Source organism: Corapipo altera, unplaced genomic scaffold, assembly GCF_003945725.1.
Source record: "Corapipo altera isolate COAL_440 unplaced genomic scaffold, ASM394572v1 48b, whole genome shotgun sequence".
Classification (NCBI taxonomy): Eukaryota; Metazoa; Chordata; class Aves; order Passeriformes; family Pipridae; genus Corapipo; species Corapipo altera.
In genome coordinates, this window is record NW_020884884.1 from 1,748,208 (window position 1) to 1,775,520 (window position 27,313).

General features: G+C 39.3%; 1 long non-coding RNA gene across 1 annotated transcript; it reads right to left on the bottom strand.

Annotated features, from left to right (window-relative positions):
• Positions 1 to 3,511: 3,511 nt before the first annotated feature.
• On the bottom strand, positions 3,512 to 17,825 carry LOC113946280. Its single transcript, XR_003527377.1, has 3 exons — positions 17,540 to 17,825; positions 3,751 to 3,914; positions 3,512 to 3,618 (listed from the first exon to the last, which is right to left on the bottom strand). It is a non-coding gene; the product is annotated as an uncharacterized LOC113946280 (long non-coding RNA).
• Between the last annotated feature and the right edge of the window lie 9,488 nt (positions 17,826 to 27,313).

Sequence of the window (27,313 nt, forward strand, 5' to 3'; positions counted from 1 at the left end):
TGCTTGATGTTAGCGTGGGAAGCTCTGCATGATTTCCTGCCATCTATAGCTTCAGTTCTTCAGGTTCATCCTTATTGCAGCTGAGCATTATTCTGTGGTGCCTAATATTGCTCATATACTACATAAAGAGCCTGTAATACAGTCTTAGTAGAAACAGGCTTTGTGTTTGCATTAGTCAGGTGATGCATAGCGTCTTTAGGTGAGGGATGCATAAACTAGTCTGCTCTTGTACTGAAGAACAATTGTCACCATTCTTATTGTCTCTGCCATAGGTAAAGAAATGTACAGATTTGACTTAAGCAATAAGGAATAAATTTTGAATGTTAAGCTTGGCATTCTAGGGTACAAATTAAAAAGCGAGGGATAAAAAGTAATAAATCATTAATGGGAGGGTAATTACTGTGGGAAGCTTCTCTGGAAACTGGAAATAATTACTTGTAGGTGATTCTTCTGTTGGGGTTTGGAGAAATCAAGAGTATGGTAAGAGTGCGTGTGTATGTATAAAGGGTATTTCTTCACAGTCTTGAGGTGAGGAAGTAGAAGAAAAACAAAATGAGACAGAAACGGACAGAATTGTTACAGAAATGAGAAATTTCCTATGCTGGTTTGTTCTGAGCAAGTGAAATGTATTTCACACTTTTGTGTTGAGTTTGGAACAATTTGTATCTTCCTCATACTTTCATTTTTACATGATCAATATTTATGATGGGATTTTGCTATTTGTTTCATAAAATGCATATTTAAAGTATACTTCAGTAATAATGGAAAAAATATTTTTAAAGAGCAGGTGTGCGTATAAAGTCCATTTAAATTGTAGGTGTTGAGTATTTTATTCAGCTTGCTGGTTTTGTCCATATATGAATATGTGTATGCATACATATGTAAAAGGTTAATGGATTGTCTGGATTTTCCAATATCACACTGTAAAGTTTCAAGCATATTTTAAGGCTCAGCATGTCTCTCACATTCTGTCCCAAAGCCATAGAGACGTCTTTGTCCAAAGATGTGTACACATTTATGGAGGGTGTGAAGTTTTTTACAATTTCCTTGGCAACCTAACAATATTTACATCACCACAATTTTCTTATGCAATAAACATTTGCTGTTCAGCTGGCTAGGACATCCCTGATCTCTTCCTTTGAGCTGTGTGACTGGGATAACCCAGGCTTTTGAACTGTCATTTTCTGGGCATATGCATGGACAAAGGACCTGTTGGGTCCTGTAAATATGTTTGTTTTTTTATTTCATGGAAATGCAAGCAAGAATTCTTCATGGTCCCATAAAAATTTTGTCGGGGGTGCTTATAAGAAAAAGGGAAGATTTCCCTGGCAAAGTACTAATTCTGTGGCTTTTCTTGCTGCTATTTCAAATTTCCTGAAGAAATCTTCCCAAGTCCTTCGAAGTCTTTTTCCTCATTTGCTGTGAGCTGATTCAGTTCTTCACTCATGCAGCTTTTCTGCTTTTCAGAGTTAGCTCTTTGAAATCCAGAAGATGTTGCTGGCATTTGTAACTAATCATGGTACATAATCATAGTAGGTAATCAAAAGAGGGTACCCATGTCAAAGGAGGGAATTCTTGTTCAGCTTGCACAAGAATAGATACGTGCATTTGAAAGAGCCTTTCAGGTGTGAGTGCACCAAGGCTGTAAAAGTTTCTCTTCTACCTTATTCAGGATCCAGACTGGATCCTGCTGGGGCAGGACTCACCTTCCTCCTCTGCAGGATGGTACTTCTATTTGTAGTCTCCAGTGGAAACGGGAGATATTAGGGAGGCCTGGAATGTAAATAAATAAATACTTCCCCCCCAATAAAATACAATAACAATAACAACAATGACAACAACAATGACGATGGATTATTATTCTTAGAAAAAAAGGATTTGTTTAGAAATTGGAAAATTACTAGTCAGTGGAGAACTTACTTTTGAGTTTCCTCAAAAGCTACCTCTCCTTTCTCTGGCTTGAGAATGCTGTTTATTTTATTTGAATGTTGTTTGTTTCATTTTAAATGGTTCATGTAAGCCTGAATTGTAATGTAGATAAGAGCTCCAGAAATTCATAGTTCTGCTGTGGGCGTTAGCTTGTCCCTGTATGGATATGTGTTATTGACCACACAGTACCATGGCCTTGAACTTCTGTATCGGATTTTTTCATGATCTGGGTACCAGCGGCAACACCGAAAAAAACAGCATGAAGCTGTGTCAGGGGAGATTTGGATTAGGTATTAGGAAAAGGTTCTTCACCCAGAGGGTGATTGAGCACTAGAACTGGCTCCCCAGGGAAGTGGTCAGAGTCCCAAGCCTGACAGAGTTCAAGAAGAATTTGGCACATGGCATGATCGTTGGGGCTGTTCTGTGCAGGGCCAGGAGCTGGACTTCAATGGTTCTTGTGGATTCCTTCCAACTCAGGATATTCTGTGATTCTATGATTCTGTAATCACCTATGCTCTGAAGGAAAAGGCAGTAAATTATGCTTTCTGGATGGAAAATTTTTCACTTTCTGAGACACACAAGGGGCTGAGGGGTACCTCAGCTGGCAGAGTAATGATACTGGGGATTGCAGCGCGCCACATGCACACCAATACGAGATGACATTCTCAGAGGAGGGTGGGCTGCAGCGCCTGCCGAGGCCAGCGGGCCGAGCGGGAGCGGCCGCGGGAGGGCGGCAGAGCCTCAGGAACGGAGCGGAGCCGCTGCCCCGTCCTGCTGCGCCTCCAGAGCTGCTGTGCCTGCCACGTATTTGGAAAACAAATCCTGCAACAACACGAGCTAGTCAGAGGGGTCAGCATGTCTCACAGTCATAATAGCAGACGAACGCGATTATGAACGCAGACTCGCTTCTGCTCTTACTTCCATGGGTCATTCTTTAATTATTTGTACTGTGTCCGTCCAGATTAGACTGTAAGGTCCTTGGGGTAGGGACTTGTCTAAACGATGTATTGCTATGCACACCTATGACATTGTGCAAATAATTAACTGCTGTAATTATCGTGCTTGTAAAGCACCTTCACTTGACATTGCTACTGGGCAGTCACTGTCATTTGAATATGACTGTCAACCAGACTAGGACCTTGAATTTAAAACTAGAGGGAGGCTAAGCCCTGGTTCACTAACATGGTCTATTGCTTTTAAGTGTTTGTAGAAATAAACCAAAATTTTACCAATTAAAGTTTTCCATAAGTGCTTCCCGGGTGAGAATGACCCAACTGCTGGGAGACTGATGCTCTCCAATGGAGAGCATCTGGGAGAACCAGGTTCTAGCCCTTGCTCCACTAAATATTTAAACCAGAAGGAAATGCATTAGCAAGGGCTCTTGTGAGATTTTGGCAAGTTTTTAATCTATTTCATCATCTTTCAAGATGTTCATCGGTAGCAGATGAGGTTTCTAGGGGCCATGGCCTTCCACAGAGATTTACCTCCCTCTGTGTACTGTCATGATGCTCAGTGTATGGAACTGGACATCTTGGCTTTCAGGAATAGTCCAAATTGGAAGCCATGAACAATCTGTGTCTCACCTTGCTCTAGCAGAGCTGCTTGGGGTGTTCTCTGTCCCTCTTCCTGGCTCCCAAAGTGATGCAGTCCACCTGAATATACACAGAGCTTGCCAGAGCTGTATGCTTCCTACCAGACAGAGTAAACACATGAGGAAAAAATGCTTTTCTTTCACAGACAAGGACAGGTAAAAGATCACAAAGTCTTAAGGAAGGAGATTAAAGCAATCAAGAAGCACTACCAAAACTCTGCTCCTACTACCTGAGTTTTTGAGGTACACTTGGGAGCTTCTTCAGTACATTGCCTTCCCAGTACTGGCAACTCTGCAGAGGAGCTAACTCTTGTTCAAAGGGGTTATTTTTGCAGTACAGGAGTCCTGAGCTCTTGCAGGGAGATAACAGAGGACTGCTGGTTGGTAAAGGTTGCTGTCAACAGAGTAAATGTGCAAAAGTAACTTTATACCTAGAATATGCAGGGATCAAACAGGATTAACATTGTAGAAAACTAACACAGGCATGTGTGTGCTTGTGTGTGTAAAGCTTCATCTCATGATTTCAGGGAAAGTGTGGTGTTTGCTCCAGAAATCACACTGGCGCCAGCAGGAGCTGGTCTGGCTGCATCAGGGTTACAGTTAACAGCTTGAAACCAGCACCTAAAGCAGTGGTCAAGCTACTGATCTGAAGGGGGTAATTTAGGGCTGCTGATCCCACTGCTTCCTCAGTTATTTGCTTTCTTTATCTCCAGTGGCTAATGCAACACCCAATCGGCCACTAAACAGCCCAGGTCGCTCTCGTTGCAGCTGAGCACCTCAAATGCCTAACTACAGTATTGGGCTCCTTTTACTTCTTTTCTTCATGCATTTTACCTTCTTGGCTATGCACTGAGGTACCTTCAAAAGGGGGAATAGACTGGGATCACATCTGGTTTATTCACTGCTCTGTGCTGAGACTCATACCCCTCTTGGTTTGAAGGGGCCCTAGGCATGTGCCTTAGTGCCCTTTCACTACCTGGAGCTTGGTATGAGCATTTTTTGCACCACAGGTCCAGCAGAGGATCTATTCTGGCACCAAGAAGACCATGCCCTACACTTTAGATAGGAACTTAGATGCTACATCAGTCATCCTGCATCTACATGATGCTCTACTGACAATTTCAGGCTGAAGAGATCATGTGTATATATATAGGCACTTAAATCAAAAAGGCCAGTGAGCCTGTTTTTGCACATTGATACCAAACAGGCTTTGTAACATGGCTGTGCTCAAGCTTTTCAGCTCTCCTGGAAAGCAGGTTGGTGTTACTCCCATTTTAAAAATGAAGGCTAATTGACTTTCTCTCAAGGGCTACAGTAGAACACAGATATGCAGAGAACAGAGTTGTGTGCTGTCCTCAGGCTGTGCTGCCCCACTTTGGCATTCCCTCTGTGTCAAGGCCAGAGGCCAAGCTCTGCAGCTCTCCCAAGCACATCTGCAGTGCAATTGAATTCAACAGCATCAAACACTCAGGAGAGCAGAATTTGGTCTCAAATATGCAAAAGATTTAAATGGGTGATTTGACACACCATGACAAGAGAGGGACTTCTGAAGAGTAACAAAAGGTTGTGAAATTGCTAAGGGATTAAGTTGTTTGAATCATTGTTCCAGCTTTATTAAAAAAAGGTATAAATTCATTTCAGTTCTTAGCGGATTTCAAGCTGCCAATTTCTGAGCTTTCACAGCCTTTGATGTGATTCCAGCTTTCTATGATGTAAGTGGATTATTTTTTCCTTAATTCTGAAGAGGCCATTTCCCTCCCAGCCCCCTCCAGAAAAATGTCGCAATGATCAGACTCTAACCAAACACTGATTTTTGGTTAATTGTGGATGTTAACCCACTCTCTGCAGTGGTCTATTTTTCATATACTTTTCAAGACTTGAGTAGAAGGAGAAGATACCAGTGGTAAACCACTATTTTAAATAACAATGATCCTAAAACACACAATAGACCATGCACTTCAGTTCCAAACTGCATACATAAAGAACAGTTAATCCATCCTTTAAATACAGCCAAGTTTGGGGTGGAATATGGCAGCTTTTTAGCATACAGAGCAGCAAAACACAATTTAAGCTGCAGCATGAGGAATAGTTTATCCAACAAAAAGCAAAAGGGAAATGTAGACAGGAAGAATGCAATTATATACCTGGACTTAATCCAAGACACCTGAGCTGACATTTCTGGTCTAGCTGAAACAGCCCCAGAATCCTTAAATCAGGGCAAACAGTCAAGACTGTGCACCTTGTGCAGTGGCAGAGACTTCCAGGGGGACCAGGGTTCTTCCTGCTGACGTGGATAAGCTGGATCACTGCAGGTTCAGAGGAAGACATCTGCCTATTGAATTATTAGTGTAACAGCCTGTACATTTCTTGCATAGTAATACTTCTGACAAGAATAATACACCATGTGAAAATTGCTGAAATCACTGCTCAGACAAGTGTGGCTGAAGACATTAATGTATATCTGGGTCCAAAAATAATACAACTTTTAACAGAGGATTGCAATGACAAACTTGGTATTTTATCCCTTATAAACAGGTTGTACTTCCTTATGGGGTATACACACCTTTTAAGTCACAGTGGTAAACAATATCCTGAAGAATCTAGGGGAGATCCAGGAGCAGGAAGATGAAGAAAGCTTCCTATGAGTACTAAGGAAGAATGACCATTCTGTGATGGGGCTATGGGGACATGGACATACATCCCTTTTCGATGACTGTCACACACTGCAATGTATCGTACCTCGAGCAGGAACTTGGCTATTGTCCAACGTAAAGAGTGGTTTTATTTTGCAATGCAGCATAATCCTATAGATTAAAGTCTTAGAGTAGACCATCTCGTTTTCCTTGCATAGCACTATGTACTATCATGGCAGAGATGTGGAGAATTTGGGGAAATGATCCACTGGTTTCTCTAGTATGAGCTTGCTTGCAGGTGTGCTGAAGATCATCTGGTGCTGCTCTGGAAGTTTTTATTTTTACAGTCTTCTGTGCTATAACCGGCATCTTTAGGCTTTCTGAATTAATTACAGTGTTGCTCTCAGAAGCAAAACAGTGGTTTGTAAATTTGTATGTTTAGATCTTTTAAATGCCTTATCAGAAGGTTTTAATGAGCAATCACAACCAGTCTCATTACTTGAGACCCACTAGTGATTTTTCCTTGATTGCTTTACTCTTTGCTAGTAGAATTCAATACATGGGCTGTGAAACTGATACTGCTGTGATAAATATATGCCTAATTTTGGGGTGGCTATGAATTTGTTGTAAGGAAAATGTTTTCTCTGCATAAGACTTAAATGAAAGAACTGAAAAGTTGAACAGATAGAAATTAATTTGCATACTCCGGACCTAAATTTTACAGACAATTGAAACAGGAAATTGTGTACTAAATATGTGTTCAGCAGCAGTTACCTTCAGGATGTTTTCCCTTGGGAAAAAAGCTTCTTTATTCTATCCTCTATTATGCACTAGATGGCACTGTTTCATAGCTTGTGGACCTGTTGCTTATTGTGCAAGTGAGTTTATTACTGTGGGAGGAAAGTTAGTGCTAGGATAGTTGCTACATTGGAAATACTGATAAACAAACCCAACATCTTTCACAGGATCTGATTGCTGTTTTTTAATATTCACACTGACTGAAAGCAAAATACCAAAACAACACTTGGTTAGGGATTTTGGCCTGGAATCTGGAAACAAGGCCCACAGCTTTAAATTACACAAACTAAATCAAAATCAACTCACATTTTAGGAGGTTTATGTAGATTTTGAATCCTTGCAAGCCCCTGGTCTGAGCAGTCCTGGAAGCCATGCAGGAACATGATGCCAGAGACAAGGGAACCTTATAGGTATGCATATATACACTGTATACACTCAGACACTAACTCACTATTGTCACCAGGCCTAAAAAACACAGCATAAGCATGCTCTGCCCGACTTAGTAACTTCATCACTCTCATCTGTAAAATGAGGATTTCTCCTTTTCCCCCCTCTTATTGGATTAAACTGTAAATCATTGCTATGCTCAAGTTTCCCTATTTTTGGCTGGGGCCTCAAGGCTGCTATTACTATGAATAATGCTATGTCTTCATAATGTATTATGGTCCCAAAATAGCAATGACTATATAGGAAACTGTGTCCCAGGATAATACCAATATGGTTTTAGAGTCCAAGTGGATATTAATTTGAGTAATATTAAGGTTCCCCTTGCAGAACAGCGGACACTAGTTGTTTTAATTTGGGTGTTACACTCTATATACCTGAAAACAGAATAAGTCTGAGTTGCTCACACTTACTGCTAATGTAAGTGTGTTGCACACACTTACTGCTAATGTCACTTATGGGATTGTGAGATGATGAGAGTAAGATCCAGCTATTTGATTTTTTTCCTATGACACAAAAAATCTTTTGGTGTCTCTGGTTTGCCAGTTCACATTCATTTGCAGTCCTAGGGTTTGAAACTGGCAGTCCACCAGTGATGGACAAAGGCAGTAACCCAGTGAACTACCAAAGCACTCTTGAGAACCAGTTTGCAAGCATTTTTGGAAATGTCAAATCTGTCTTCTCCCTCACAAAAGCATTTCAACTTGGTTTTGTTCACTAGGTGGCACAAATGCATAAGAGATTGATTTGGAAAAGTTTTCTCTGCAATTTTACTGTTGATGTTGTAAAATGCATCCAGGGTAATTTTGAACATGTTTCAAGAGTGATTTAGGCTCCAAAGTTAATTTTTGAAGAAAGACCCACAGTGATATGTTCACCGGGGACAAACCAGTGCACTGAGCCTCAGTCATCTGAGCAATGTTTCTTCCAGTGCCTTGACACAACCAGCTGCATTCATATCCTCCAGGATGAACTGGTTGTATGACAGACCCTCCTTCCCTTCTTGGTCTTTTCCCAGGTTACAGAACCAGAGGAAGAAAAATTTTTACTAGACCAACGCTAGCGTAAAGATACTAATACAAAATTTTTTTCATCAGAGAGGCAAAATGCTTGGTAAAAACTTTAAATTTTCTCAGCTTTTATATTCTCATCCATTTTTAAAAATATAATACATGCTCATAGTAAGTTATTGGGACTTTATCTCCCACCCCTGCCACATTCAGGAGTAGAATTTATAGGAAGATACATTTCTTGACCCTTCTTTTCTTGAGTACTTTTGCCAAGTGAAAACTTCAAAATGGAAAATGACCATCTGAAAAAGAGAAATTTAGTTTTCCAGTTTCAGTGAGGAAGCTGGATGCACCAGGGAGCTAAATTTATTATTATTATAAGCTTTTATAAAAAAAAATTAAAATGTTCAATACTGAAAAAATTCCCATAAATTCTGATCATGGAGGAAAAAAGTGAAGAAAGACCCTATCTGGGCAGCAGAAAAGGTGTAAACTGGGTAGCGTATTTTAAGAAATACTGGTGGATGAAAGAGATGGTAGCCATGTCCTTCATCACCTAAGGTTTGGTTGGACAGAGGACAGAGAGGAAAAGCCAGTAGCATAGTGATGGGGGATGACCTGTCTTCCTCCTATCCTCCTGCCATACCACTTGTCTCTGAGCTGGAAGGATTGAACTGAGATGGGAGCTTAAAGGATTTTATTCGAGGTTCCTTTTCTGGCTTGTTAGCACAGGTGGGCTTCGTACATGTGCTTTTAGAAAGTGCTGGCATAAATCCCTGAAGAGATGTGTCCTCTACTCCTTTCTCTAAGGCTCTATTTTGCTGCTTAAGATTTTCACATTTTGACCAAATCGCTATTTTCCAAATATGATTTTTTCTTTGTTTGACATATATTCATATATATGTATATATTCTGGCTTCATAAATTCTTTCTGTTAAGGAATAATCAACTCTTGAGTTTCTCTCCTGATCTCCACTGCTTAACTCTGAAGATAATAGAAATGATGTGATTTTAAGGTCAAGGGTGAGTACGAGACCTGCCGACCGATGAGGTTTGTGCTGTGCATAAAGAGAGAGCAGGCAGTGGGAGAAAGCCACCACAACCATTGAAATGCAAGCAGAATACTGAAGGTAAGGAGGGCTCAGGCTCTGAAAGTGAGTAACTTAAACATTTTCTTTCCAAACATCTGCAAATTGTTAGTCTGATTTATTTTGAATTAAAAATCTTTTTTAGCAGACTGACAGCTTATTTTAATTTTCAGCCATTAGATTCTCAGATGTTTGAATTTCGTGCTGCACCATTGCCTTTGATGCTGGAGAAAGGTGCCCCTGCTTGTCAGGTACACTTGGGTCCTTTACCAAAGAATACTGGTTTCTTTCTTCCTCTGTGGACAATACCCTCTTACCAGTTGGATGAAGTCCTTGGCACAGCATACTACCCCTCTTGAAAGTCTGATACTGTTTTCAGTCCTATTGGAAACAGCACTAGTCTCACTTGCTGGGCCAGTCAGATGAAGCAGTGTCTTGGTTTAAAATGATGTTGTCAGGCACTATAAAAAATATGAGATGTCAATGTCTCTGCAGGGAAAAAGCCAACATAAAAGAATTCAAGACTTAAAGCACCCCTCTCCCCACTCTTTCCCATCCACTGTTGTCATTTTGCTTTTGTTGCAGTTGTTATTGATTGTTCAGTGAAATTACTTATTCTCTCCTTCTAGAAATCCAAAACTCAGCTCATAAAGACCTCTAACTCATGAAGTTACCTCTAATTTCAAAAAGAATTATAGAAGAAAGAAAATGTATTAGATTGTATCTCTGTTGTTCACTTTGGTTGCTAATACTGACTGGATTTCAAACAAATGCCTGTGATTCTGAGCTTGGTGCTCTGACAACTTAAATAGCTGGATTTGATATATTTTTAAAAAATCTACAGCTGAATAAGGACTTCCAGGTAGTTCAGATCTGTGCCTTGTCATGACCCTTCTAGAAAACACATCTAACCCTTACACTTGGTAAAAATTTAAATCTAGATTTAAATATACTCATTTCTACCTGAAATCATATGAGGTAAAAGAAGAGTTAAATGTTTCTACAGGTGATCATGTTCAGCATCAGGTGATCCACCTATGTGTAAAGTTCAAATTCAAATTCTGATATGGCTGAATTTTCTTTTTTTTTTAGACCCACATCATAGGATTTAGTATTATTTTATCCAACCTATAAAGTTCCTCCTTGGCAGATCTTCTAGGGTTGCTTGAAAGCAGTAGCGCATTCAGCAGACCTTTGGATGAATGAGTTATTTTGACAGGTCCCAGAATTTACTGATCTCGCATAAAAGTCTGACCACCCTACAACTGAACCCAGTATGGGTTGTGGCAATGACACTGCAGGGTGTTTCATTTTTTATGATTCCTCTTTGTAGAATCACAAAGGTCTTTATGGCAATGACAAGTTTTCTGGTCTGCTGATCATGGCCAACAGATAGTAAACACACCTCCCAACAGATGACTTGATCTCTGAATGGTGTTATGTTTGGACTTTATATTAATAAGCACATATTAATGTTTCTAGATTCAGGTCTCCATTCTGCAGACTTCCCTAAATGCTTGAACTTGTAAGCAATATGGGCACTGTGTTTACCTGGGTTTCATCAGGAATAGTATGATGATCATCTTCCTGTGTCTGGGGAAGTATTTGGTTAATGCGTAAGAGGGAAAAAATCTCCCTCGATCTGTGCCCATCTTTGAACACTTGACAAAATATACACTGACAGATTTCTGAGCAATACTCCAAGGCAATGGGTATCCTAACGCTTTCCCAGACCTCCCTCTGTTCTCCCTTGTTGTGACAGGTCCTAAGCCATAGAACTAATGAAATACTTCTACCTAATATAAATATAACAAGTCCAGGATAAACCCAACAGAAATCCATGCAAAAAATCCAGTAACTGAAACATGCAAACAGAGATTGAAAAAGTGTCTACATGTTTAAATTCTTAATTCCCACTTATACAATGTTTTTTGGGGTCCTCAACATCGAAGGATTCTGAGAAATTGTTGTTCATGGAAAGTATTTAATGACTAGATATGTAACAAATGCTATAGGAGCCCTTGTCTAGCATGAAAATTTTAGGTCTGGATAACTGCAGTCACCTCTTTTGTACAGAAGTTGGACTGAATATTTTGCATCATCAAGTTTTGCCATATTATTTTCATTATTCCTCCTACCTCAAACTATTGCAGTAGTTTTTTGTTTGCTTGGTTGGTTGTTTTGTTTTGTTTTTTCTTTTTATCTAACCTTTCTGGAAGCTCAGAGTTTCAGTTTGACTTTTGCACAGTTATGGGGGAATGTGATATCGATATGAATCAGGTAATGAAGCTCTATAAGCTACCAGCTGTTTCATGAATCCATACCTTTGCAGTAACTGGTGAAGGAAAAGAACCTCATTAAATAAGAGGGAATCTAAGAAGTTTCTCAGGGATCATGCGTGACTTTCCCACATCTTGAGCAACTGGCTCTTCCTTCCTATTGTCGTCCCATTAGCCATTCCCGAGTAATGGTCTCACTGGCCTCTGATGCATTGACAAGATTGTATAACTAAGAGCTTAGGGAGACCCTAAGTTTCTGCAATTTCTTCTTCCAGCTTAACTAATGGCTTGTGAAGTTGGAAATCCATACCTTGAGTGTGATGGATTTTGTTTGGAGTTTGATCCCAGTGGATAACTGTTTTTAAAGAGTTCTTAGAGATCAGACATGTCCAGGGAAACCTATTTAAAGCAAGGCTCATCTTAACATTCAGGGTCAACACAGAGATGTGAGAAAGAATTCTTACATGATAAAAAGACTCATGTATATTAAACTATCTCTGCACAGTCATGCTGAATGATTTTCAAAGCTTTCTTCTTCCTCTTTTTTTTCTTTTCTTTTTTTTTAAATTCATACATCATTCTTTGAGCTGTCTTTGCAAACTGTCTTTCCCATGGCACTTGGCCAAGAAAGAGGACACAGGGCTACCCTATAATGGGAATCCCAGAGGAAAAGGTCAGTCATTCTCAGCCCACAAAAGAAGGCTTATCAATCAGTTGTCAGACTATGAGGCCAGAGTGTCCAATGTTAAAGAATTCTGAAATAGATCATCATAAACACCACACAGATCTTCTGTAGCAAGTGCATGGAGGATGTGGGAGGGAACGATCTAGCTGTTCCTTCAGGTCTGGGAAAAAGTGTCATCCTTCAAAAACCTTTTGACAAAGTGTCTTGCAATTTCAGCAAAAACAGTACACAAAGACAACTGCCAGCAGAGCTAGGAATTTCAGATCAGCAATGGGAGGGAATGCATGGGGATGATGGAGAACAAGGAATGCAGCTAAAGTGTTTTAGAAGAGCTATCCTTAATCTCCTCTATGCTGCTAATTGTTTAAATAACTGCTTTTCCAGTAGACTTTTTTTTCTGTGTATATGTTCACAATCTCACTACCAGTTGCACAAACCAAAAAGTGTCTGGGAGTATACATATGAAGCAGTAGTTACAGCCAGAAATTCCCAAAAGGTATTGGCACACCAAGGCTAGTGCATAGTATGTAGGACTTTAATACAAGCTGGGTAACTGAAATCTAAGATGCAAACAATAATGTGAATAATTAACTCTGGGGAGGTTCACATCTGTATCTGAAATGTTCCAGCTGCCCTCTCCATGTGTACAAGAGGCTGAACCATAATGCTGGATCCAAGGAGAAATATTCTGGGAAAATTCAAGGCAGCATGTAATCTTCCTACTGGCAGCTATCACCTTAAAGAGAACAAAGAAAACTGCAGATGTAAACTCTAGGAGCATTATGGACATTCATGATTTTAATATGGACTCTATGTGTACAGTTCTTTTTAAAGAAAATAATTAGAGAATGGAGAAACCTAAGTCAGATGGAGTCTTGAAATCCAGTTAGATAGGTCCCGTAGTATACATTGCTCTGTTAAGGGCAGTTGGCCCCAAATTTGTTTTATGTATGTATTTATATATATATATATATGTAGAACAGAGGCCTGTTGGCTGGAGTCAGGCCTTGCATGACTTCATTCAGGATGCCATTTCCTGGGTTCATTAGGGATTATTTTAGTCTTATAACACCTAATATTAGTTTGGGTTTAGACAGCGAATACGAAGCTGATGCTAGCTTAGGTTCTGGTCTCATTTTGTTAAAGTATCTGTTAATGGTCAAAGTAGAAGAGTTTGGGTTAATCCGGAGATGGACTCAAGATGCTGCCAGTCTTGAATCTGGACACATATTTAAAAGCTCTAGTGTGAGGTGGGTGGAGGGATACTTGGACCATTATAAATATTTCAAGATGATGAATAAACAAAGAATAGATATTTTGATTTCATTCCATTTCTGTTATCAGCTGCCAATTTCTTTACAGTCCCCACCCTAAATTTTAAAGGCTAAAGCCAGACTGCAGAACCATTGTAAATCTCCTCCTGACATTCTCAGCTATGACAATTATTAGACTGAATCAGTTTTCATTGCTGACCCACATCATCCTCTTTGGCTGCAGTTGAAAGTGTCCCCTAGTCACTGCTCATCCAGGTAACATACTCTTGAAATGAGCAACAGATCTGACTGCCTCTTGTAGCTGAAAGGCATTGTCCTGCACAGGAACATTTAATGAAGAAGGTAATCCACTTGAGGACCATGTTGCGCTGAGTTGTAGTGGGCTGAGGTGTGCTTCTTCCTCACCTCCAGTGCTGCTTTGGGATGATTAGCAATGGCCATCCTGTCACAGAAAGCTCCACATAGCATTTCTTACTAATATCGTCACTGCCTAAGCCACTAGTGAAATTGTAGGCAGTGTTCTTGCTAGTAAAGTGTTCATGTGCCCTCCTGGAGAGGAGCCATACCCAAAAATCTGATGCAAAAGAGAGAAAGAATAGAAAGGAAATGGGGAATACAAAAAGTTTTCATGAGTGTTTTGGATTTCTGGGCAGTATCTTCGAGCATGACTCTGAGCTGATTTGCAGGCAGAGAGAAGCCTGTTCTCTGAAGCAGCCAGATGTGAGCCAGCTGTAAACTGGGAGTGCTGTGGCTGTGTTAGGGCCGTGCTGAACCTGGGGTAGTCTGAACCTGGCTCTCAGCAGGGCTTGTGCTCACTGCTGGGCTAACAGCGATGGTATGATTTCATGTTTGAAGCTGTCAGGCTTGGAAAGCACAAGCAGAGTCACTTTACTTCAGCCCAGAAAACAAGATGCCAGTATGTCCTTGTAAGAAAAACTGGCAATCTTTCTCCCACTGTCAGTGCTGAATTTATCGCTCTGTCACACATTAATGCAGAATGACATGCTGCTCTTTCTTACATCCGTGGGTGTCCAGGGTAAGTAAAAAGATCATCCATGAGTGAAAAGTAGCATTACATTCAAAATTTTGTTCTGCTGGAAGAAAATGTATTTTCTGTAATGTCAAAAGTTATTTGTGTGACTGAATTGCTATCATTATAATTAATGAATAATTATTAGTCCAGATCTAAATATTAAAGGACAGGAAAATAGAGTACAATTCCAGACAATAGCTCAATAACAATGCAGTTAAAATTGCTGTATGCACACTCCTTTGCACATTCCCTCCCCCTGCTCTTTGGCTCACTGGCTTCTGTCTAGAAGAGGAGTTAGTGTTTCATCAGTGTCCTAAGTTATACACACATAGGGCTATGTAGGTGGTGTTGAAGGCCTTTTCCTTTTACTCTAGGGTACATTTGAGACTATTTTTAGAATTTTTTTTTCTAGCATATATTAACACTAGAGGTTTTTTTCATTAGTCTGCATCTCCAGATTACACCCAGATTTGTTGTTTGGAGTACATCTGGTTTTGTTCACTTTATTCACCTAAATAGCAGTATTACACATTCTTTGAGTCAGCAGGTCTTTGATTAGTGAGACAGTTGCATCCCCAGAGCTGCCAGTGCTGTCTTATGACCTCTCTCTTGTTATCCCACACCTGTGCTCATCTACACTGTGACCTGTGTCCTCACCCTTAAGCTTTCTGCTACCATACCTTGCCTTTACACCTAAATTATCTTGTTGACAATATTTAAGTTTACTTCATTCATTAGTACATAAAAGCTGTTTATTACAACTGGATCTATAGAAACGATGACTGGACAACATAATTAACCAAAGAGAAGTGAAATAAAACAGATAAAACAATTGCTACCTGGTCATTAAAAAGTTACTTTTACAAGGGAATAAAGCTAAAGAAAGCTCTAGGCAGGCTGAGACAAGTCCAGATAAGGCTTGTAGAGTCAGTATGAAACCTGTGGTCTCTTACTAGCCATAGCAATACTCTATTTACTGAGTTTTGATGGACTGGTAGTACTTCTAATTGCACCTTGCAGGTCTTTGTCCAGCTTTGATGAAGTGGGAGCTTCAGTTACCTGATAGCTGACTCCTCTGCTTTCTTCTGAAGGATCCCTGCATTTCCATGAGGGTACTCCAGCCCTCCATAACCTCCTGGTCTATGAGGCATGTGATGGCTCAGAGGAATATGAGAATTTAGACTTTCTTGTTTCAAAACGTTCACTTCTTGTGAACAGTAATGAATCGATTAATATTTGCTGTTAGCAGCAAAAGACTTTTTACAAACTCCTCATTCTGTGAGTTAAGGGACATTTTTCACATGCAAGCATATGTAATTGGCATAAAGTACTGGAGAATTGTGTCCAGGTTGTATACAAACCTATAAATGTGTAGAAATCAGGTTTTCCATCTCAAGGTACATATTATTTCATTGCGTAGGGAAAAAGCAGGATCTGTGTGTGTGGTTTGTTTTATTTTATTATTTTATTTTATTTTATTTTATTTTATTTTATTTTATTTTATTTTATTTTATTTTATTTATTTTATTTTAATTTTTTTATTTTATTTTATTTTATTTTAATTTTTTTGTTTGCCAGATATTTTGAGAGGACACCTAATCAGTTTGTGCAATCCCTAGGAAATATCCTACTTGCACAAGAAAAGGGTAACATGTGATAGCCTCTGCATGCTCCAGTTGGGAGTGCAGCACTTTTCTTCTTTCTCTTGTTTCTATCTCAGGTGTATGGCTATTTTTCATATCCAGGACAGTTCCATATCTCCACTCAGTCAGGCACTCAACCATTTTGCCTAATTATATCTGACGTTTTACTCATAGTATTACGCTCTTCTTCAGAGGAAATGAAAAGCAGACTGTCTCCTTGGCAGCAAAGAATAACAAATATGCTGCATTGAATAGCTGTTAGATGAAAAAGGGCCAAAATCTGCCTCCGTGCCAACCAGTGCTAAAGACACTCTGACAGACAGGAGGCTGCTCTGAGAACTACTCCCTGCTCCTTTGACATCTGAAAGTGCTCTGAAGTAAAGCTAAGATTACTTTGCAGAGATGGAATTGTGTATATCTGACTAGGCAGAGGATATTGAAAAATTTCCAATGGAAATTTAAAATTTGTTTCAGTGAAGTTTCATTAAAAATAAAATAAAAAAAAATTATCTTGTACTTCAGTAAGGTTGAAAGATAACATTTCATTATCTGAACATGGGATTTTTTGGATTGTTTTTGAAGCCAAATTTTATTTATGTATTGGAATTCTTGCATTTAAAAAACAATGATTCCCTCCCTCTGAAAGCAAATATATATACATATATATATATGCAAATGAAAATGTATTAAAAAAGGAAAATCAAATTAAATAGTTTGGCTTCCAAAGCAGGATATTTTAGGGGACCTGAATTTATTACTTCTTGTTACTGGACGTTTTGTCTCACAGAAGCATTATGGATTTTGTCTTTTTTAATGCTTGGTACAGTTCTCCCTGCCCTTCTGAACTGAGATGCTAGAATTTGGCTAGTTTTGTGATTGTAACAATATCTATGCCATCTATATGCATTACTTACCCATTTTATAAGTTATTTCAAATTCCTCTTATTTGTTTGATTAAGAAGATTTTTAATAAGAGTATGTATTAAACCAGGGAAATGTTTCTGACTTTTTATAGAGGAGGCACAAGTCCAACATTTGATTTACCTTCTTTAATATTTTCAGAGGCTGAATATTAGATTAGAGTCAAAAAAATAGAAGAATGAGAAGAAAAACTGTCACAAAAAGTGCTTACCTCAACTTTCTCTAATTCCATCCTGTTCCATTCCATCCTATACTATCAGGCTATCTTGCAGGAATGAGAGGTCTCAGTGCCCTAGGGGACTTCCAGGACATATTGTTGTGGGGAGAATCAAACATCAGGAAGCCAGAAGTCCTTCACTGGTGCTCAGCATAACAATTCTAATCTAAAAATCCTTTGATAGAATGGATTTGACGCAATCTTTTGAACAACTCTTGCCACGAAGTGTATTAGACAACCCATTTTTCTGGCATTGCTACTTTTCTTCTTCCAGTGTTACCTAATTTCAGTGAGAAACATGAAATGTAAAACTCATGATTGCATGTTCTGCTGGTTATGCTGCCGAAACAGATAGTTTTCATGTGACTTGTCATGCAGTTCTGCTCACAGCAGGATCTGTTTGACACCTTCATAGCATCTGTTAGGAACCACATTTCACATTTTAAAGAAATTATAATGATAATTTGTAGTGGGTAAGCTTCTGTGGAATTAGCATAATTACACCAGGAGATGTGGGGTCTCCATTCAATCCCATTCCAAATGATTTCTCACTTTCCAAATCACTGTAGTCATGCTGAGTTTCAAGAATATGTAGTTCTTGGTCAATCTGTAATGGGTGGGTTTTTTTCCAGTTTTGATTCTTCGTGTTAAACATCTTACCCAATTGATTTTAGCTGCTATGCCGGTTCACTACTCCAGACAGGATTGTTCACATCTATCTAATTTTCCCATTGTTTTCCTAACTACAAATGTCTGCTTTTTAATTTTTTATTTGACAATTGAGCCATTTCATTACTGTCTCTATGCAGATAGACTTCTGCTTTTTGCCTGAAGGTTGGATGTGGAACTATCTTGCATCTTACCTTTCACTTAGACAAATTCTAGCCTTCCATCATTACATTATACCACTGTGCAAATGAGAGGCTCATAAACATTGTCTATCCTTCCCTTGCCAGCCAGAAAGCATCATCAAATATATCTTATTCATGTTACTGTTATCAGTCAGAGAGGCTCAGTCTCCAATTAGATCATGAATTTCAGCTTTGAGTCATCATTACTACTAAGTCTTGTTAGAAATACAGGACAGAAATGTGTTTTTGTTTGCATGTGCAAAAAAATGCTGGGTTATTTTCTAGAAACGGAAAACAGAGATCAGAACAGAAAACATATGACCTTGAAGATTCTCCAAGCTTTTTTCAGCATCCTTTTGGTTGTGGCATACTGCTGCAGTGCTTGGGTTACCTCTGAGCCAGGCTCCTCTGACCTTGGCTATCTCATCAAGACAAGCATTGATGAGAATGCCTTCTGATTGCCAACCTCACCTCTGAGAGGTGGACACCAAAGTGCATCATGGCAAAATAAAGCCTGGCTTAAACACTATCTTGGAGGAAGAGGGGTAGCTGTGATATTTGGCTCTTAAGGGGCTGGGACAGCAACTCAGAATTAAAATATCTTTTGTTCCTAATGGTTTTATTGAAAAGTTGTCTTCTATGTCTTTCACATTTTCTGCCTGGCTCTACTGCTGATGTCATGACTCTGGAGGCCTAAGACACTACCCTTTGAGAATAAGGAGCTTAAATTTCCATCTCTTCATATATTCTGGTTTTTCTAGATGAGCTGTCAAGTTGTGCAAAGAGACCTGAGACTGTGGAAGTGCTGTTAGTTCCTTTTCCTCTCCAGCTGTTCTGTTACCTCTCCAGCTCCTGAATAGCAGGACCGAGTTCACTGCTGCAAAGGGACACGGGGTCTCCAAGCACCTGGATGGACATGACAGTACAGGGACCTGACAGGACAGAGCTAGGTTTTGTCACTATTCTACAGTATGTTAATGGTAAGGAGAATAGTCCCCATAATGCTGAAGAGAGTAGCTACGTTGTGGAAAGAAGAAACAGTGATTAGATCTGGAGATTTTATAGTGTAAAGTTTGTGTCCTATAAGAAATGATTGCTTCTCCTCCACAAAGTCTGTTCTAAGACCATCTTGGGACAGCTGGTGAGACTTTCTGACTTTTAAGCAAAGGATATGGGATGGAGTGAAAATGAAAATAACACCGGAGTCTTAATTACAAATGAACAAAGTGTAGGACACTCCAGACTTCTTTCTTTGCGTGCTCGTAATTATTAACCTTGTTTGAAAGAGCAGCAGTAGGGTCTCATTCTTGAGTTCTATTTCAGCTTTTCTTTTGTCTTGTTTTTTGTGTGTTATTTTTTCAAGTTTTTTTTTTAATGCAGTTAATCCATTTTAGAAAACAGACTTTTGAACAATGCTTTTTATTGTTTCATACAGCTCCTGCCTTCCTACCAGCTCAAGTCATGTTGACATATTCACACAGTTGAAGTTGGCATTTTGACACGTGTACACAGCATTTTCATCTGATTCCTGGGGATGACTGCAATGCCTGAGGTTTCTTGTAACACCCTGAAAAGCCTCTGGCTTTGTGCAAGACTGCATTCCTAAACAGTATACCAACTCTGAGGTTCAGCCAATGTTTACTTTGAAAGAGAACTTTCTAATATCAAAAGTAAAACAGCCTTCCTACATTCCACAAAGGTAGATGGTATTTGCCATTTAAAAAAATAGTGCAGTAATAAGTAATAATAATGATAATAATGATAGATGAAATTGTTATTTCAGGGAAAGAGTCATAATTGCAGCTGAATCATGGCTGTGGGCTGACGAACAGATAAGCACAATGTGTTTTGCTGTGTCAGGCGTGCGGTTAAGAACACATCTTCTTGCTTTGCCCTCTATGAAAACAGGAGTGGTGAGGATATATTTCACCTATATTGGAGAACTACCTAATATATTCAGCTTCAGGGGAAGACTAGCTATAATAGGAAAAATTTTTAGTCCAGACCCTTCTAGCAATGACCTAAGTTTATTGACTTATCAGCAAAGGATTCAGCCCAGTACATCTGAAATATACGTTTCTTACTGATAACCCTCCAAGGCTGAGTTGTCTTCAAGCTGTAAGGGAAGTGACTATTCCGCTGTTGCCAGCGCACCTAGTTGTGTGCTCACACTCATGCCTATCCCATGCTTTGGCAATAGCAATCCTGCAGCAAGATAATCTGGTTAAAGAACCTGTTTCTAAATTTTATTTTATTTTATTTTTTAGCAGAGCTCCCATTCTTCTAGCTCAGCTGATTGATCTAGCTGATTGCAGGGCCACACTGTTGCTGGAATTTGTACAGAGAAGTCAACAAGGATTCTCATGGGGTAAAGGCAAGGCACTCCTTTTGAAGGCACCTCACAGATAGGCTTAAGAAATTTGTGAAAATTCTCTATTAGTGCACAGTTGCAGACTGGGACCTTACTCTTGCTGAAATGAGCAGTAAAAATCTGTGTGGTAGAACAGGGCTCTTAACTGAATAAATCTGATGATGTTACACTAAAATGTCTTTGTCATCTGTGTAAAATGCATGTATTGTGGGGCTGAGGAGAACAAGAAACAGACACAACTCGCTTATTTTATTATAAAATTACAGTTCACAATGCTGAGGGATTAAATCAATTATGGATAATATACATTCTGGAAATTAAAGCATGTGGCATATGGATCATGTGGAATGCCCTCATGAGCTGAGGAACCAGAAGTCAGGTGGGAATGGAGGAAACATCTTTCAGTATTTGTAAAATTCTGATCTTAAAAAGCATGGGGTACTAAGAGTGGCATGCTCTAGCAAGAACAGTGATCACTGGAAAAATGGTACCATTAAAGACGATTTTAAATTCAAGGTTTAATGTGTTATTTACCTAAACTTAAAAACGTGCTTTTATTTTTAAAGATTTCTCTCCTGGACTGTCAACTATTCATTTTGGGAAAGAAGAAGAAATCTTTCCAAAGCTGTATGAGGATATATTAGTTTTATCCAGGGTGAACATGACATAAGCACAGCTCCCTGCAAGAATGACCCTACTTATTTGTGTCCTACTCAGCAGTTTATCTGTTTTTATAGTGATCCAAATAGGGGATCAAATGATTCAAAAAGGGGAGGAGGGCCGATCCATTTGTTTTCTTCCCACACAAGATGCATTTCAAATGCTTTGCACTTTCACAAACATTGTGCAATTAATCTCATTCAAAGGCATGCAGCCCACAATATTTAGTCCTGACAACTGTGCGGACATGAAGAAAGAAGTTGCAGCTTTGTTGTTCTGAATCACTTCATGAAGACCAGCCAATGCAAACAGATTTTATTTGGGTGTAAGGCTTTTTATGGTCTTATTGCCAAGACAGCTTCATGCTCAATTAAAAGCAAAACATGATGAAGCCCTAAACCTTTTAGCAATTCCAGATCTGCTAATGATGTCAGGTTGGGCAGTTCCCCACCAAGGAGACATCATTTATTACAGAGGCTGACATCAGCGAGAGACGATGGTCTGTTGTCAAAGCTCTTTACTGGAACACAGGAGAACTAAACTCTGTTTTCACCTTCCATGTGCAACCTTTGTGTGACCTCAGTGAAACCACTCCTCTCTGACTTGACATCATGGTACTCAGGGAGTTTATGACATACTCATGTGCTAGATGGTAGCTTCTGAAAAGAGTTAAGTGCAGTGTGGGAAGCTTGTCATCATTAGTAATGTGCTTTTGCAATTTAGAAGGTAGTTTAATTCTGGGTTGTAAGTTTCAGTAAAATTTCACAGACTGTAGTGTACTGAAATGTATCAAGTTCCACACACATGGTGAAGCAAGACCACCAGGATCAAGCAGACACATGCCAGTTGCCTGGAACCTTCCATTTCTTCTCTAGTGCTAGTTTACCTTCATCTAGGGAATTTGAACAGGAAGTCCTGAAAGTGAGTCTCAGTGCCAAATTGTCATTCTGACAGCAATCTAACAACGGTCTCAGACTGTCATCAATTTAAAGTTTTCAGGCACTGTAACTGGTAAAATTTGGAAACTGTACTTGATGGCAATCAAAATCAGGAAGAGGGACAGTCTTTTTCTGAACTTTTTAGGTGATGCTGGAGAGTGCATTTTATGACTGTAAGGTACCTGTTATCTCAATAGATTTGTGTCCCAACAGGAGTGCTTGCTTCCACAACTGCTTTTGATAGCCAAGCCAATTTTTTCCTTAGTCTTCTACCAAATGACTGTCTGAACAATTATATTTGAGCTGAAAAATGGAAGGAAAAAATCCCAACATTGTGTCAGGTCAACCTGAAATGAAAGACTTGCAGTTCTTTTGGTGAGATCAGCTCTCATCCATCACACTTTTGTAATTAGATATTTGTTCAGTTCAAAATAAAATGCATCAAGAGAGACATTCTTTCAGTGAAAATAAATGTAGGTAAATTTGGTCTCAAAATATTGCTTCAGTATAGAAAATGGATTCACTCAATATTTTGTCTTTTCTAAAATTATTACTTTTTTGGCTGTTTTCGTGATAGTAAGGGAAACTCAGAAATTTCAGGAGGCAGCATCTTGTGAAATCATAGTCTAATTTCCCAAGAAAAAGAGAATGAGAGGAACACATGATAACAGCAGGGAAGTTGTGCTCTCCCAAAACTTAATGGCATTATGCACTCGGGTGAATATCTGTATTCATGTTCAGCAGTAACCTTTTTTAAAAAGAAAAATCCCACCAAACTGGTAGAAACAGTATTTTATATAAGATTGAGACTGCTGAAGAGTAGGAAATATGGGGCATTAGTCCCAGTTCAGAGAAGTATGTGAGGTTGTCTTTTGCTTAGTGGCAGACCTCAGATTTAATTGGAGCTCTCTGGAAATTTTTGTTTGGTATTTTTTTTTGTTTTGTTTTTTCCCCAAACTGTATGTAGATTTTCCCATTTTGAAAAGACTCTCTTAAATTTCCAGAACACTACCAAATTTCCAGACAGCAATGGCCAACCTACTGCAGTTCCTGACTGCAGTGCACGCAAACCTTGATGTTAGTGAGATGCACAAACTGATGAGTGCTTTTTTCATGGCTTGTGAGGAAGATGAACAAGCAATTACCTGTGTATAGTCCCTTCCCTGCCAAAGAATGAGCTGGTCTTCCTACCATTTCAGATAATCTTTTTATGCTACTACTGACAGAGTAAATTATCAAAGTCAGTAGATGACAGGTCTAAAAACAGCAACCCAAAATGTACCAGTCTGGAAGCCCAAATCATAATTTCTACTTTGTTTAGATTTCAAAGCATCCTGAGCTATTTACAGTAGTGATAAAAGGAAATATTGTCTTCCTATTGGAAAGTAGATTTTTTGTTGTACTTGACAAAGGGAGCTTTTCAAATGGATGACTTCCGTCATTTTTATATGATGTGTTGAAAGCAAGAATTTATATAAATGTTGACTTGTCTTCCCAAGACAAGTACCTGATAGTAGAGTAGCCTGCTATCAACTTTTCTTGCTCTGTGTAACATTAATTGACATTAAGTTCCAGCCAGGGAAGAGGCAAAAGAGTGTCTCAGAACTTCATTGCAGGTATAGACTCTTTTACACTATGGGTTAGATGCTAAACCATGCTGGTATTGATTGTTTGACAGACTTATCAAGTGGACTTTACGGTCTCTGTTTAGCTATCAACATTCATGCCCTAGAAATCATGTCTAGGCTGGGCTGTGATAGTCAGGTTTGCCAGCAGCCCCATGGTGTGGCTGAAGAGCAGGCAATGTATGCATCATACTTTGTTTTGGAGGTGCTCAGTCAGAGCCACAGACATTGTATGGTGGCTAGACAAGTGACGGATGCTTGCAGAGCCACAACTTGCTGTAACTGCTCTGTATTTCGCTGTGCAGGATGATTGCTCTGGCACCCTTTTTAGCCAAGAATTCAGAAGAATAAAATGGTGCTTCTGATTGGCCTTACAGTCTGGATCAGAAGAACCTTACCAGCTGTCACCTCTTACTAACATTAACTTGCAGCAGCACAAGGTTGTGATGCTTGTGATCCGGTTTCTTTCTGTATGAAACCAAACTGGGAGACATTCACATAAAATCATGTGGCTGCAAATGAGCACTCAGTACCTGGGATCAGGTAACACTTAGCATGAGGAAACTGTGGATGTCAGATCCTCAGCAACAAGTGGTTTGCCCTACAAAGCTGCTGCTATTGATTTGCATTACCTGCCATGAAAGCTGGGTGTACAACCCCAACTAAATTCAAATGGGACAGAAAAACCTAACTCCTGCTTATGAGTTATCCTTCTACGGCCTCTGATGATGAGGAGGGGAAGTGCAGAACTAGAAGACTCAGTGCTGCAGGTGTGAATGAACAAAATAAAACAACCACAACAAACAGTTTTTTAGCCACATTCAGTACGGTGTTTGCCACAGGTTCTACTTCAACTCCAGCAAAATCATATATTTACAAAAGTTAATGTGGGTCAGAGGATGAGAAAGATAAGTGAACCTAGTGACACACGGTGGGGAAGAAACTGGATGCCAAGTAGGAATGCAGTGTTTGGACAAGAAATGTTGCTGTACCGAGCCAAAGGAAAAGGCTCAAGATCAATCATCCAGAAGACGAAAAGCTTTAGAGGCAGAAGAAATGCTAAAGTTAGCATGTGTGGCTTACTATAAATTGGGGTAATCTGAAACAGATATTCTCTGAAGAATACTTCCAATGTTTCCTGGCTCTTCTCCAGACACTTCAAAGCCCTGTTATCAGTGAATTGTGGTCCCAGTGTTAGGAAAGCTGGGCGATGTTCTAAGGAAATGTCAGCTTCAGATCACAGTTTCCTCTCATTTCTGTGAAGAGAGGTCAAATTAGCAAAGTGCTGCCCACACGCCGTCTCTGTCACAGCCCTCCGTGGTCCACTTTGTTAATGCTTCAGCTAATACTTGGGATAGTGAACAAAATTGCTTTGAAACAGTAGGCTATTTGATTTAGGAAGCAAAGTTTAAAATAATACCCCAGCAGTATGTGTTGCCAAAATTCTACAAAGCTGTAATGTTCATTAGATACATGCAGAACAATTAAGGGAAGTTTCTAATTCCCCTCCTCCACCTGAATATCCTAAGTTAAGATCTCTTAGGGCATTGAGTAAACCTGCACCTTGCTATCCAAGCGCTAATTAATACAAGGTTTGGTCAGGTAATTTGGGGGAATGGAATCTTACTTCTGTTGTGTCCTCTATAGGCAGGAACACGTGAAGTTTCCTCTTTTATCTAAACAGTACCCATGCTGCTCATCATGGCTTAGTTCTTTGTAATCTGAAGGGCAGAGTTAAAGATTTATTGTTTTATTTTATGTAAAGTGCCTTTCACAAATCCAGGTGCTGCTCATGGTAAAACACTGAGATTTCTTGATCTGTCAGGATTCAATCTTGTTACTTCAGAAACAGCTTTGCTAGTAGGCCACATCTAAGAGACCTTTAAGAGGTTAGATATTGCTGTCAACAAACTGTCTGAGATCATAAAACTGAATCACCTCAGTTTGGCTGTTGACTTTCAATGGAGTTTGATCTGATGTTTGTAGAGAGGATGGTTTAGATTACCAGACTTTAGATTTATTTGTGATCGTCCTTATACTTCGACCCAGGCCAAGAATATGCTGAATCCATGAATTGACACAACACAACTCACTATATCAGGAAAGGATCCATGGGAGCATCTGTAGCTATTGCTAACTACCTAAACGGCAGTGTGCAGACTCATCTCGGTCAAGTGAATCTGTAGATACATTCCAACTCCTCTACAACAAAACCTTTGAAGTGATGGATAGATAAATGCAATGCCATCCCCAGAGATGAATCAAACTGAATGAGGTGGGAGCTGAATTTCCATGATTCCACATGTTATGAAATTAGAGAAAAGCGAAGGAAATGTCATACACACACACACACACACACACACACACACACACACACATATATAAATATAAAGTGCGCATTAAGGTCTTTTTAATGTTATATTCTGTGGCAGAAGAAGAAGAAAATATGTAATTAAAATCCATTCAATATGTTGATTTAAACTAACTCCAAAGACATAGGCTTTTGAAACACACGTGAAAGGAAATCAAAAGATGACAGTGTTTTGGATATGTTTATTTTTGCTAGCTCTGGGAGTACTAATAACTGACAGACAGAATCATTTGCTTCACCAATCATGAATGTAGCTGTAATAATAAGACAGATGACCCTTACAAAACCCTTGGTGAAATTCCACCCCCACAATGGTCTAGATCTTTAATGGTGTCTTCCCTCACAACATCAGGTAGGTACAGACCATCCTTGGGCAGGGTCATGCAGACACATGTGCAGTTTAGGTTCAGTATTGTATGTATCACAAATGTTTTGCCTTCATTATATAGTTCTAAACAGAGAAAGTACTCTCTATAAAAAGATGAAAATTGTAACACCATTATTCACCAATAATTCTTCAGAATCCCAGGCTAGATTCAGATGAGATATGAAAGCCTACATTGGTAGCAAAACATCAGAAAAGTCATGCAAGAGATGAGGAGAAAGATAGTTATGTATTACTCAATTGGAATCATGAATCATGCTCAAGAGTGTCTCAAATATTCAATTCCCACATACCATCTTTCTGGAAGAAAGGATAGATGAAGTAAAAGATTACAAAGGAGAGACTTTGTTTGGTGCGCTATAAAAAGCTGCTCAGAGGCTCAGCTGAATACACCATAAAGACCCATATGGAGTCAGGTAGAATAAGAGTACAAAAGCTGGAGTAATTGGTAGAGGGAGAATGCTGTGGATTTGGAAATACATAGTTAAAGCAGCCTCTTTATGTTTTTTTACTGCTAGTGGCAAGTTGGTGCTGGTTCTGGCCTTGTTTCTTACTTTTGGCTCACAG